The sequence below is a fragment of the Alexandromys fortis genome, unplaced genomic scaffold (assembly GCF_014885135.2).
Source record: "Alexandromys fortis isolate MF-2015 unplaced genomic scaffold, M_Fortis_MF-2015_v1.1 scaffold_55, whole genome shotgun sequence".
Lineage (NCBI taxonomy): Eukaryota > Metazoa > Chordata > Mammalia > Rodentia > Cricetidae > Alexandromys > Alexandromys fortis.
In genome coordinates, this window is record NW_026067936.1 from 9,986,967 (window position 1) to 10,000,087 (window position 13,121).

General features: G+C 44.8%; 1 long non-coding RNA gene across 1 annotated transcript in view; it reads right to left on the bottom strand.

The window, feature by feature from the left end:
- LOC126504409 (uncharacterized) overlaps nt 1-13,121 on the bottom strand; it is a 46,514-nt gene that overhangs the window by 4,389 nt on the left and 29,004 nt on the right. Inside the window, exon 2 of the long non-coding RNA XR_007592586.1 lies at nt 287-1,069. This is a non-coding gene — a long non-coding RNA (uncharacterized lncRNA). The remainder of the gene's footprint in view (nt 1-286; nt 1,070-13,121) is intronic.

Sequence of the window (13,121 nt, forward strand, 5' to 3'; positions counted from 1 at the left end):
TTTATTAGACCAATCAGGTGTTTTAGGGAGGTAAAGTAACACAGCTTCACAGAGTTAAACAAATGCAACATAAAAAAATGCAACATACCTTTGCATCCTTAAACAAACATTCCACAGCATAAACAAATGTTAACACATCTTCAATTAATATTCAACAACACCGCTTTACCTGTTTAATTATCTTACTGGCCTCATTTAACCTTTATACCCTCGAAATGCCTGACTACGATGACTGATTTTGTACTAAAACAACAATAAACAAAGTAGGGCCACCCCATCTACCTACCAGTTGTTTACTTTTGATACAAAGTTTCATCACTCAGCCTTTTCCTCCGAACTCCTTATGGATACAAGTTTGAGTTCAAAAATTGAGGTTTGTATGGGTAGGAAGAAATGTTGAGGGAGGGAATTTTTACGGTCAAGTCATCAGGGAGAAGAACAGTGGAGGCATTTGTACAAATATGTGGGCCTCGCTGATGCAGTCAAGCAGAGGAGTGGGATCAAATGTAAATTTCTTCCAGATGAAAACCAGGCCGCATCCATATTGACTGTGGTCATTGTGTGGGGCCAGGAAAATCAACTCTCACAGCCCTATGCCAGGGCAAGGGTTTGATGCTAATTCAGTCCGGCAGCTGGAACCCAAGGGATAGCATCATGTAAATGTTCTTCTAAACCCCCTTTTTCTTTGCAGTCTTTGAAGAGGCTCACTTTCCACATTTCCAAGGCCGTGTCAATATTAGAGCAACCCGAATGAAGCAGCTAAGAATACGATCCTCCGAGGCCTGGAATTGGCATCAATTCACTAAATGCACAGGCATAGCAGTCATTCGGCTCCTTCCTCTGTGGATGGGATGTTGCTCACTCGTAGGCTGGACATGGTAGCTCTGAAAATACCTACTCATGCCTGCAAAGTACTGGTGCCTCCTCACCTTGACTTTGCAGCCATCAGGGGGAGTTTCGAAGCCTCTGCTACCTTCCTCTAAAAGTCAGGGGGAGGTATTTCCCAAGGAGTAGCAGGAATACAAATGCACAAGGGAAGTGAGGAGCAGGACAGTGTACCCAGAGAAACCTGAAATAGGAAATGAACAAGTTAGGGGGATTCCTTCTATTGTGCATTCATAGAATCAATTGCTTAATGTGTGATATAAGATCAAAAAAACTCAAGAAAAAGTCAAGAACTGTTAGGGGCACTTGCGACCTGCAAAGTGTATTTGGAATCTCGGGGTTTGTGTTTATTCGGGTTCCCAGTCTTTATAAGGTCATCAGTGCAACCCATTTCCCAGCTCTCTGGGCACCTCTGGGGTGCTCTAGTCAAGCATTCCTCTCCTGGTCCCCAGGGCATCTCTGCATGAAAATGAGCCTTCATCACTATGGAAATGCACATCCATCCTTGTAACCATGGAAGTTCCCCGTCCATCCTCAGTTAACTTTACATTGAAAAGTTCTTGATGATTGTTGGCTTGATATCATAAAAAATGTGACCCCCTAAAAGGACTTCTGGGAGAAGACTAATATCCAGTGACATTTACAGATTCCTTGAACACCAACAGGGATCTTTACGTAGTACAGATTGACCTGAAACTCACTATGTAACACAAACTGGTTTGGAACCCATGATCTCACTACTTCCATCTTCTAAATGTTGGCATTACATGCATGCGACATTATGTAATTCCAAACAATTCTTTTTTTTCCAAACAATTCTTAATTGCTACATTAATCAGTTAGCCAAATTGATGATAAATTCAATTTATGAAGCTAAATATGATTTCTATATATCAATAGATACAGTCTGAACTACTTTTATTTTGTTTCTTGCAAACCAGTGCTTGTTGCTGATAAGTCCTAAGCCCACAGAGTGTCCTTCATGTATATATTATACACTATGAACCTTGATTAGAGGCAGAGCAATTTGACTTTGCTAGCAATGGCATCAACAACAACCAATGGCACAGTGCTTAATGTGAGGTGGCTGCCATACGTGCAAAATTTCATCCTCACCACAGCCCTATGAAGAGGACAGCGTGGCTTCTGTTTTCCATGTGAGAAAACTGTGCCGCTCAAGGTGCCACTACAAAGCAGCAGCAGAGCGGCAAGCTGGCCCTGCTAGAACTCACTTGTAAGCTTGTACTTTATTTACAGCATCTGGAAGGATGGCTATGTCTCTCCATGTTCTTCATGGGACTCGAAGGCTTGAGCCAAAAGTCATGATTAACCAACCATGGTGAAGACAAAGAGAGGCCAGTTCAAGGCCGCCCCCTCCCAATTTCGCCTTGGTTTCATAGACAGGTAACTCCTAGTAACAATGCCTACAAGGAATTCTGGAGAAGACTAACGTCCAGTGACATTTCCAGATTCCCTGGACACCCGCAGTGTCTCTGTTTATCTTTTCTATGTTATATGTTTTCTAACATGACTAACAATAAAGGGTTGGTCGGGACTTCCGGTTTCCGCGGCTTACGCATTTTTCTGATTTGACTTGGGTTTTACGGGGATACCTTTATTTAGTCGGAGACGAGCGTGTGAAGTTGTAGGCCTCTAATACCCTACCCTTTTGTTTCTTGTTTTTGCAGTGGAGCTATGGAAATCAAGGGTTCATCTACTGCAAAAGTAACCCTGGCCATTGAGAGTGGTGTTTGCCGGGTTAGGCAGATATAACAAAGGTCTGAAATTGTTTTAACACTGTTCATTACATTGAACAAGAGAAATCATAATCAAGGTGCCGCATTTATTGAATCTATTACTTTTCTTTTTTCAAGTTGAGGACCTGCTTGCCAACATGAGTGTTTACTGCCATGTTCTGTATATTCCGCGTTATGCTCTTGGCAGCATCAACCAGACTCAAAGGCTTGCCTCCACCTTCTGGATTATCTTCCTTGGCTTTCTACTGCCCTATCCACGGCATCAGATAATGTCTGTAGCCGCCCCGAACCATGGCCTATTACTGCCTCTGTGTCCTGTGTAATACTCACATACTAGTGAAGGAAATTCTGGCAACCATATGGGAATCGTTTCCAGCAAACCTAATCAGAGAAGTACTCCGTGCTCATTCCGCCCAGAAGCTCATAGTGGCACCTCTCATTTGCCATTACCTTCCAAGACATGAAAGTGGACCTCAAGAATCCCATGGCTGAGATTGCTATTCTGTGGATAAGTCTTATAGGAGGAGCTGGAATCTTCAAGGATCAGGGGGGACTGGAAATTGGAGGGCAGCAAAGGGACTGCCAATTACCGGTGGGTGTGACAATTCCTTATTGCTAGTTTTACCAGCTGGATGGGTAGCATGTGGGATGGATTTCCCCATGAAACCACAGTGTGTATCACAGTGTAAAGGCTAATGCACACTTGAGAGGGTAGGTGTAAACACCACCCGAAGAGGCTTCCAGGAGACAATGTGAGGGCCAGATGAAGGTGGAGAGAGAGCTGCCACTGTGAGCAGTGCTAAGAACTGGAGGAACTCGTCACGTGACTTTCCTGATGCCGTGACAGAACACCATGATCAAGGTAGCCTATGAAAGAAAACATTTAACTGGGGGCTCATGGTTCTAGAAGATTGGAGCCCATGACAGTCATGGAGGAGAGAGTACTAGTTAGGGTTTCTATTGCTGTGAAGAGACACCATAATCACAGAAATTATTATGAATAGAAATATTTAATGGGGTGGATTATAGTTCAGAGGATTAGTCTGTTATTATCAGGGTGGGATATGGGGGCATGCAGGCAGACATGGTGCTGTAGCTGAGAGTCCTACGTCTTGATCAGCAGGCATCAGGAAGTGAATTGAGACCCTGAGTGTGGCTTGAATATATCTGGAACCTCAAAGCCTGCTCCCACAGTGACATACTTCCTCCAACAAGACCACACTCACTCCAACAAATCCACACCTCCCAATAGTGCCACTCCCTATTAACTTATGGGGGTCAGATGCATTCAAACTACCACAAAGAGCTTGGCAGAAGGGAGGTAGGCATGGTGCTGGAGCAATAATAGCTAAGAGTTCATGTCCCGAGATAACAACCACAAGGCAGGATTAGCTGTAAATAGCATGGGGTTTTGAAACCTCAAAACCAGCCCCCAGTAACATCTCCTTCAACTAGGATACACCTCATAATCCTTCCCAAATACTTCCATCAACTGGGTACTAAGCATTCAAATATGTGAGTCTGTGGGAGCCACTTTTTTCCAAACCACTACAGAAGTTGCCTTTAGAAAGACTTCCAGGTGACAGGGCAGAGCACAGCTGGGGGAGATGAGAACAGATGTGGATGTCATCACCAAGTCTTTGGTTGGCGTGCTTTGGGTCATGCCTCTATGAAGCAGTTGCCAGCACTACTATAGCATGGTCCAATTCTTAGAGACTTTGACCTCTTGACTTCAGAACCTTGGAGCCTTAGCATATGTTAAATGCCTTTGCCCTCACATTTGAATGCTCATTTCGTCCCTGCATTTGATCAAAACACTTCCTTAGGGATGTGTTTCCTGAGAAGTCTACCCATTCTGGTTCTGCATTCTTGGCCTGTTTTCTTTTCTTTTTTTTTTTTTTTTCTGGACATTTGCAGCATCCTTTTGGTTTACTCCATGAGTCTGACGGCAATGTGTCTAGATGCAAGCCAACTTTCACCTGTTGGCAAACACTAGAAGGTGGGGGGGGGGGCTGTTTCCATCTGGGAATTCATGTTTGTTAGCACTGCAGGCATCTCTTACTTGTATCATTGAGAACTTCGCTCACCAACCACCTTTATCTGGATGTCTCATGATATCATTACTTACACTTCAATCTTTTCAATCTTCTCCTAAACTAAGCCTAAGAGTTTTCTATTGTTTCTATCCCATTACTTCCTTTTTTCTTTTTTGTTGAATTCTCTGTTGCTTCTGTCATAATTTTTATTTCTCATCAGCTACTATTTTCCACAAAAGTTTCTCTCTCCTGGCTTCACGGGTCTTTTCTCACTTCTCTGACAGTATTATTAGCGTTTTGTCCCAGTCTCGATTTTTCTTACATCGCCTCTCTTCTCCTCTAAGAGTTCTGCTTTTCATTTCATGCTTCTTGTGATATTGCTTCCCCTTCATTGCTTATATTGACAAGAGAAAGAAAGGTTGGGCCCAGGGTGGACTTTACTGGAAAGCAAACAAAAACACCCAGTGATTTTCAAATTTTAGCATGAACTTGTTGCACTATATTTCAGTCCCCACCCATACACAGTGCCTCTGATTCTGTCCATTTGGAGCAGAGGGCAAGAGATTGCCTTTGAGCCAGTGACCCGAGGGTGTGAGCCTATGGGTGTTAGATTACTCTCGGAGGGGGAGAACACTGTTTCCAGCTATTTTCTCCTGTGCTGGCCATATTCCAGGAAGGGTCTCACAGTCTCATACATAGACTCTAACCTTGTCTGCTATGTAGCCTCCGGGGACTTGGAAAGCAGGGCTTATCATTAATTATATGAATATCCTGCTGTCCCCTTGTTTACTCAGGGTGTTTTTGTGACCCTCTTTAGATGGTAGCACTTCAGAGACCTGTCTCCTGTCTCTCTAGAGACCTTCTCCAGGATTAATAGCTCCCAACCTAGGCAAAGGTAAACAAGACTCAAAGTCTCCACTAGCAGGGAAGTTTGGCGGGGAGGTCTGGAAACCCTAACGATTCTTATGCAGAATCCCAGCTGATCCATCTTCAGCCTCACGTTGATCCCCAACCCTGGGGCCCTCAGCAGTTTATTCTGTTACCTTAAGATTTCTTAGAATTAGTTCACTTGTTCATCTGCTTCCAATTTCCAAAAGTTTCTTGTTGTTCATCTGAGTTCTGTTCCTCTTGAGTTCTTACCCTACTTAAGCTCCCGTAACTGTCATTTGAGTTGAATTTCAAGAGGAAAAGGAGATAAATGAAAATGTTCATTCTGCTATCTTTACCCCAAAGTCTGTACCAGAACTATAAAAAGATTTGGCTTAGTATTAATTGCAGATAATTCTGAGCCACTTGAATTTGCAAAGACAGATGTGGCCTCCTTGTGACAATTCCACATTTATGGGCCATTTTTTTCCCCTGTTCTAAAGAAAGCCTCCTATTTCAAAATAATGTTGCATTTTTATAAAATGTATCTCCAGTAATGATCCCAGAATAAAATATGGGAGACTCTCACTTTCCCAGCATCTCCCATGTCTGTTAATTAGAAACTGCCCTAAAGATGCAGGAAGGCTGTAAATCGGAACCATTTCCATATTCAACGTACCATATTCGAGTTGTCAGAATTTTTACAATGCTTCTAATGAAGTGTTCAGCATAATGAATCGTACAATTATAACAAAATAGGGTTCTAATGAGCAATTATCCTTCTGAGGAAGAACATTCCAGGGTTTTTTATTCTCCTTCTCTCAAACTGGAGCTTAACAAGTAGCTATGAAAAAAAAATTAATGAGGAGTGTTTGGTAAATGACATAACACTCATTTAAAATGCCTCCTGTAAACCTAGTCTCCTGAACTTGATAATCGCAATGTCATCTGGGAAAATGGGTGAGCAGGTTTGGGTTCAGGAACCTTCCTGACCCGTGTGAACTTTCGTATGTGTGAGATGTGTGTGTTGGGTGGGAATTAATGACTTCCTTGTAATGGTTCTGAATTTGTGGTGTCAAGTGGCAATAGCAGGCTAAATGGGTCAGTGGCCTTGTGCCACAATCAAGGATTCAAGGGGAAAATAGTCTGTGGATCGCTGCTCCATTTAAAATAAAAGCTGAGGCCCATCTCACGTGAACTGGTAAGCATCGTGCTGGGTAATTTAGCCTGTGATATTCTGTGTTCTGATAACAGCCCGTAAGTGCCTATGATCTGAATGAGTCCAGGGGAAACCTGAGAGATACTGGGTGAGGTGCCCACAGCTGCTCAGACTGACTGCAGACATCAGCCTATCTTATAGGAGGCTGTGCTCTGGGGTCACTCCCTCCTGATGTTCTCCTCACGCTCCTTTGGGTGTGCAAGCTGGTGCTCACTGCCTGTTTTCTGGAACCTGTTTTGCACAAGTCCGGGACACTGTGATTCCCCATGTTAGAGTCAAGAGCTGTGTGACATGAAGGTTCTACCTTGCCCATCCGCTGCCCTCACTGGGGCAGTGAGAAAATGATCATTTATCTTGGTTGTAGTGTTCCTGTTGCAAGTACCAAACTCCAAATTGGCCAACTTGAGGGGAAAGTAACAAACTCCAAGTTGGCCATCTTGAGGGGGGAAAATGTGATTAAAAAAAAAAAAAAGAATCATCACACAGAGGAGATTCTAGTTCAGAAAGACTCGAGGCTGGGTAAGTGTGTGACTCTGTAATACTATCAAGACTTTAATTCCTCCTAAGTTCTGGCCCTGCCATCTTCAGAGTCCTAGCATGGCTGTGCCCCATTCCCTAGGCCTGAATGGTAGCACCACTGTTGCCAGCACTGTGTGCATCTGGAGGAAGATGGCGTGGGGGTTTGAATGAAAAGTGCCCTCACAGGTTTGTAGGTAGTGAAGCTATTAGGAGGTGTGGTCTTGTTGGAAGAAGTGTGGCTTTGTTGGAGGAGGGGTGGTCTTGTTGGAGGAGGTGTGTTATTGGGGGTGGACTTTGAAGTCTCAGATGCTCAAGCCAGGCCCAATGTCTCTCGCTCTCTCTTCCTGCTGCCTGCGGATCCAGCTGTCCAACTCTTGACCCCTTCCCCAGGGCTATGTCTGCCTGTGTACTGCCATGCTTCCTTTTCCCACCATGACAATAATGGACAAAACCTCGGAACTGCAAGCCAGCCCCAATGCAATGCTTTCCTTTATAAGAAAGTTGCCGTGTTCATGGAGTCTCTTCAGAGCAACAGAGTCCTCACTGAGACAGATGGTGTCATGGTTGAGATTTTAGATGCCCGGTCCATAGCCTAAATGTTGATGGTTTGGTTGCCAGTCTGTGACTCTGGGAAAAGACAGTCTTTAGGAGGTGGAGCATCATTGAAGAAAGTAGGTATTCTCTCAAAGGGCACAGTGGAACATTAACCCCTTCTTTGGTCTTTGCTGCAGGGCTGCATGGTCTTTGCTGCATGGCTGCGTGGCCCTTGCTGTGGTAGACCTCATCTACCACACATGTCTATCACCAAGTGCTGTGAATCACAGCCCTGAAGGTGACAGGAACGGGATGACAGGTATGGAGTCTTTGATGCTAAGCCCACCTTCGCTCTTTTAAGGTGTTCATCCCAGGCACAGGGACAAAATGGCAACTAATATAAAGGGGCCCAAAGGCTGGCAGAGCTGCCTTTCTAAGTCCAGGAGACATTCCCAAGTCTCACCCCTACTCCACCCTGCACCCTATAGCATCCAGCAGGCTCCTGCTCTGTGTCTCACTGGCCGAAACCGGATCACCCTTAAGCCCGTCCCTGACTAGGGCAAGGTTTTCATGAGCAGAGCACACGAATGTGAGTTGTCTCCTGTCTTAGTTACTGTTCTGTTGCTGGAAGGAGATGCCATGACCAAGGCAACTTACAGAAAAAAAGCATTTCATTGTGGGCTTGCTTACGGTTTCTTTCAGAGGGTTAGTCTGTTACCATCCCGGTAGGGAGCATGGTGCCCGGCAGGCGAGCTGCTGAAGAAGCCCCTGAGAGCTTGTTTCTGATGGCAGGGAGAGACCAAGACTGGGCATGGAACCTCGAAGCCCAGTCCCAGTGACATGCCTCCTCCAGCAAGGCCACAGCGCCCAAGCCTTCTGTAAGAATCCTGCCGACTGAGAACCCAGCATTCAAACACACGACCCCGTGGAGGCTAATTCGCCTTAAAATCACCACAGCTCTTTGATCAAGTTAGGATTGGGAATGAGAATTTGAGAATTACATTGTGATACTCTGTCTCAAATGAATGGCAGGAAGGGAGAGAAAAGGGGAATAGGGGTTTGGTGTGGGTGGGAGTTGGGGGTTAGGGTTTAATTATCAGTACCACAAAGCAGGGACAGGATTCATAATCCACAGGAACCTGGATACTTATCTGTTTGTTAATACTCCCGACCTGGGCATCATCCGGTCAGAAGCACCTGACAGTTGGACTCCACAGGCACTGGTGGCAAAGCTCACAAGTTGTGACTGATCCCTGCAGGCTAATTTCATTCTGTTGAGTGACACCATAAAGCGGGAACGGTGCTCCGGTTCTCCCGGAGGCACTGGGACAGAGTTCTCTGTGAGACTGACAAACGATTCAACCTGGGATTCCTCTTGCATGTCACTTGCACCGCCAGCATGTCTTCTCCTCGAGTCCCACACTGTGAGCCATACAGATGTATCTGGTTCCCCCGCACTGTTCCTATGGAAACGCAGCATCAATGGGCTTCTCAGCCCAATGCAAAGTGCTCTGAGTTCTTGCAAAGAAAGAAGCACCGCTTACAAAACAGCAACCTTTCTAATTATCAGCCATTAAGTGTCCGCCAACTTCAGCCAACAGATACGTGGAAAAGGAAAATAAGTCCTTTTAAAACCCTCAGTCTAGGGCCTGGAGAGATGACTCAACAGGGAGGAACATTTGCTGCCCTTGCGGAGGATCTAAGTTGGGCTCCTAACCTCACGACTGTCTCTAATTCCAGTTGCAGAGGAGCCAACAGTTCTCCTGACCTCTGAGGGTGCTGCACACATGATGTACTAAGCGAACACTCAGACGCATAAAAATGATAAATAAAAAAAAACCAAAACCCCCAACCTGATGATGTTACTACCTATTTGAAAGGCTTGCACGGCGTCCCGTTGCTTAGAAAATGAAATCCAAGCTGTGTAATTGGCACTTCACGGACCCAGTGGTTGCCTTTCTTCTCAAAACCAGGCTATACCACCTGCGTCAAACTTCCTCCTCCTCTCTGGCAGGGAGTTTAGAAGCTTTGTTGTGCTGTGGGCTTGCAGTCCACCCCCTTAGCGGCTATAAGATGAATTTATGGTCCCATCTAGAACCTGGGTTCATGCACATGAGAGCCAAATAGACTAACTCATGCACTGTGGAGCTTCTCATCCCCGCACCCCCCCCCATCTTATAAAAGCCAGGAATTCCTTTTTTTTTTCTTCAGGGGATTTTTCCAAAGACTCCCCCCTTCAGACGTCCCCTTCGTGTTGTCCCTGGCAACTGTTGCTTTTACTGTTAACTCTAGGCCATCTTTCTTATGCAGCGCCTCTCCAGATCTTAAAGGGGAGCTGCCCTCTCCCTTAAAGGCCCTGTCATGTTGATATTGGTCCAGTACTCTGTCCCCCTAATGCTGTCCAATCTAAAGGTCTGCACATGGGGTGGGCTTTAAGGTTTCAAATGCTCAAGCCAGGCCCAATGTCTCTCTCTTCTTGCTGCCTGCCAATCCAGGTGTAGGACTCTTAGCTTCTTCTCCAGCGAACACCTGACTGCATGCCACCATGTTCCACCATAATGATAAAGGACTAAACCTCTGAACCCAGTGCTTTCCCTTATAAGAGTTGCTGTGGCCATGGTGTCTCTTCACAGCAATAGAAACCCTAACAAGACAACCACTATGGTAGTGAGGGTCACATTCCTAATGAAGGTCTTTCTGGAGGATCGTTGGTGGGTTTCCCTCCCATCGAACGTGTTGATCTTCCTCTGTTCTTCTGTTCTAGGAGTAATCAAGCATCCCAGGTCTCTGATTGGTAATTCGGCCTCTCTGCTTCTTTGTTTTTTCTTTGTTTTTCCTTTGACACTCATACCAGACCCTGCACTACTATTCTTTTGTCTGCACCTTCTCTCTTGTTTATTTTTTTACCACCAAAACGCCCATTCATTCTTATGATCTCTAGTCAAATGCAGTTCACTGAGCAACCTTTCTTTATCCACTGTCCCTTTTTAATCAAACAAAAATTAGTCAGTCTAAAGCTAAGGACGGTGACTTGTCCTTACGATTTCACCATGCGAGGCAGGAAGACGGATATGTCAGATACCAGCCTGGGCTGCATGGTGAGTTCCTGGCAAGCCTAGACCGCAGAGTAAGACCTTGTCTCAAACAATTGTTTTAAAAAGCAGGGCTAGGGACATAGCTCAGTTTGTAGATTGCTTGCTTAGCATGAGTGAAGCTGCAGGATTGACCTTCAACACTGCATAACAGGCAATGAGGAACAGGGCGGCCCAGTAGAACCAGAAGTTTAAGATCATTTTCAGAAGTGAATTCAAGGCCAGCCCAGGGTACACAAGAACTTATCTCCCACTCCAGCAAAAAATATTTAAAAAAAATAAAATAAAAAAGAAAGAAAAAAAAAGAATTTCTCATCAATGGACCTTTCTTCCTTGTTTTTGTCTCCCTCTAAGGCTTTGGTCACTGGTCCCTATAATAAAGGAATTCATATTTTCAGAACTTTCTGGGCCACAAAATTAAGCTTCTCCAAGATGGAGACCATCTATGCCTTTTGCAAAGCCACTTCCTCTTCCTGAACGCACAGGAAGGTCCCATTTTCCAGATTTCCTTGGAGTTAGCTACAGCCTATGTGATTGATTCCAGCGAATGTTATGAGGGCAGAGATGATGTAAACACTTTGCAGGACTGGTCCTAAAAGATATCCTGATGACCTCCTGCTCTTGCTCTGCCTTGAGGATACAGGCTTGCTCATAAAATGAAAAGATTCCTCCAGGATAGCGACCCACAAAAGCTGCAACCCACACTGCAAATCATATGCATAAAAAATAAACTATGATCATATTATACCACTGGAATTCCGGGGTTACTTGTTATTGCGACACAACCCAGCTTATTTGTAATGTAGAAGAGGCTGTGTATTATGCGTTTTTTTGTCCCCCTGTCTCATCCTTTGGACTTAGTGGGTTTTACTAATACTTTCCAACTAGTGATGAAAAGCAAGCTAAATTGCTGCCATAAAACACATGTGTTTTCCATCTAGAAAAAAAAAACCTTACAGTTCCCTTGGGAGCAACATCTCTGTTGTTTCTGCAAGCAAGAGATAAATTATTTAACGAGCATATATTTCCAATGCTTACTGGAAGCTGTTAGCCCTCCTTTGATGATCATGAACGACAGAAGCAAGAGATGGAGGGGAAAGTGGGATGGGAAGCATTGTCAAAGACAAGGCCTTCTCCTTATAATGGGTTCCCTCTCCTCCGTAGCTTAAGGGTCACTTCTTGTTCACCTACTCTAGCAATGCCACACCATCTTCAATGTCCTGTATCTTCACAGTTTACTTTAGGGAATGGTCCTCAAGTTACAGCTACTTCTTTGGTTTGCCCATGTTGCAGACAAGATTGAAAGCCCCATGGAGAAACTCCATAGAACAAACTCCACAAAGTGGGCCTCTGGCACTGCATGCCCTCCCACCTGTTTCTCTCTCTCTCTCTCTCTCTCTCTCTCTCTCTCTCTCTCTCTCTCTCTCCCTCCCTCCCTCTCTCTCTCTCTTTTGCCTTCTCCTCCTCTCCACCCATCCCCAATGTATCCAAATTTAAAATCTTTTGAGAGTATGTCTGTGTTTCACACCGAAGTATCTCCTTGGCAAAGCTCTCCAAGTTTTTAAGTCGTAGATCAGTGTCCCCGCAGCCACCAGGATGCTCTGGAGATGTTTCCAGGTTGTCTTTCAGATTTGTCAGGACTGTAGGGGCCTTTTTGCTCCATCCTCGAGCAGGAGCTCACGAGAACTTGGAACTTGAATTTGAAAATGTCCAGTAAAATAAACTGAGTATGTTTGTCACTATTTACAAAATAAGACAAAAATGGGCGGTTCACATGTGTTCCCGACAAGGCACGCATTCCATCTTGATGTCGAGTAAAACCAATCCTGAGTTCAGAAAACCTGGTTTCGTGATCTGGGTCTGCCCCTAATTAATTGAATGACCCAGGGAAAGGGCTTAAATTTGAACTCTCTCTATTTGACCAGCAAGCCATCAAAAGTCCCTTTCGGGTCTCAAACATTTACATGTTTTTCTATACTAGCTATGCGGGTCCTGTTGAATAATGCATCATGCTATCTACGGTCAGGAAGAAATAATTTGTTGGTCTGTCAGGTGTGGAGGAATTCTGAATTGTCATCAAAGCAAGGCAGAGCCTGGCTGAGCAGTCGTTAGCTGCCTGATAAGAGTCCGTGAAAATACCCAGAATGGCAAGGGTGTTTGATGCTTTTGAGTCTCTGCATTAGATTTGTGTTTCTACAAAAGCCTTTGACTA